We start from the raw sequence: 1,575 nt of genomic DNA, 5'->3' as shown, positions 1-1,575 counted from the left end.
ATTATGAAACAGAACAGCACCAACATCTGTGTGCCTCTTACCTGCAACAAGTCTAATAACCACAACACTTGTTTCTTTTTTCCCATATTGAGATTTATTGACATATAACATATGTAATTTTAAGATGTTCAAGGTATTAATTTATTAATAATTGAAAAATCAAACAATTCAATTCACCACATATATAGAATAAAGAGAAAAATCATATGAAAATCCATACCTGTAGAACAAAATTTAATAACAGTTGAACATCCATTTATAATTTAAAACTCCCTGACACTTAAAGAATAGTAGGTGGCTTCTTATTCTTACAGAGTGTATCTAGAAAAAGCCAGTGTGATATTTAATGATGAAATATTAAAAGCTTTCTACCAACACAAGGTGCTCACTAGCACTACTTCTGTCTGTTTGAGGTCATAGTCAATAAAATAAGACAAAAAAAGAAAGAAAGAAAGAAAGAAAATGAATTGAAAAGTTAGAAATAAAACTTTCATTAGTGTCCATTGTGACTTCCTCCTCAAGAGCACGGTATGAAAAGGGGAAAGTAAGAATAACTTTATAAGAAAGAAAAGGGACAAATTAGCCTTAGCCAGTGATCGATCAAGGTCAACATCAACAGTCATAAATCATATAGATAGTGTGCACTCTTGATATGATGTGATGAAAAATAGCATGTTTACCTGTGTGACTTTCCTCCTCAAAACTCATAACCCTAGTGTGGTCACAAAGAAACTGTCAGACAAATTCAAACAAATTCAAACATCTCACAAAATACCTGACCAGCATTCCTCAAAGTTGTGAGATCGTTCAAAGCAAAAGAAGTCTGAAGAAACTGTCGGTCTAGATTAATCTAAAGAGTCATAATTTCTAAATGTAGTATGGTATCTGGGACTGGATCCCACAACAGTAAAAACCATAGACATCCTAAAATATCTATGGATTTATGTTAATAATGATGTATCAATATTGGTGAGGTGGCTGGTCCTAATCACAGCTGGTTCGACTCCAAGGGGAATCACAGGGAATTACCAACTGTAAAAATAAAAGAAAAAAAAAAAAGATGTATCAATATTGGCTCACTAATCGTGTAAAATATATCATACTAAACTAAGACGGTAATAATAGGAGAAATGTTATGGGGTATATAAGACCCCTGTACTATTTTAATTTTTTTTCTGTAAATCTACAAAGGTTCTAAAATAAAAGCTTTATTTAAATAATAGATATACAAATTTTGGGCTTCCCTGGTGGCTCAGAGGTTAAAGCGTCTGCCTGGAATGCAGAAGACCCAGGTTCGATCCCTGGGTCGGGAAGATCCCCTGGAGAAGGGAATGGCAACCCACTCCAGTACTCTTGCCTGGAGAATCCCATGGAGGGAAGAGCCTGGTAGGCTACAGGCTATGGGGTCGGTTGCAAAGAGGCAGACACGACTGAGCGACTTCACTTTCACAGATTTTACATTAAAAAAGACATGTGCGTAGAAAAGTTTCTTTCAAAAGGTAAAGGACATTTCTTCCAGAATAGGTGTTATAAATCTATCTGATCAAAGTGTAAGCATACAGTGTAAAGAAAAGC

At 34.9% G+C, this 1,575-nt stretch overlaps 1 non-coding gene across 1 annotated transcript; it reads left to right on the top strand.

Annotated features, from left to right (window-relative positions):
* Window positions 1-1,241: 1,241 nt before the first annotated feature.
* Window positions 1,242-1,313, top strand: TRNAS-GGA (transfer RNA serine (anticodon GGA)). Its single transcript has one exon. It is a non-coding gene; the product is annotated as a tRNA-Ser (tRNA).
* Window positions 1,314-1,575: the final 262 nt, after the last annotated feature.

The sequence above is a fragment of the Ovis canadensis genome, chromosome 23 (genome assembly GCF_042477335.2).
Source record: "Ovis canadensis isolate MfBH-ARS-UI-01 breed Bighorn chromosome 23, ARS-UI_OviCan_v2, whole genome shotgun sequence".
Classification (NCBI taxonomy): Eukaryota; Metazoa; Chordata; class Mammalia; order Artiodactyla; family Bovidae; genus Ovis; species Ovis canadensis.
The sequence above is the reverse complement of the archived record's forward strand: the minus strand, read 5'-3'. Positions and strand labels throughout refer to the sequence as shown.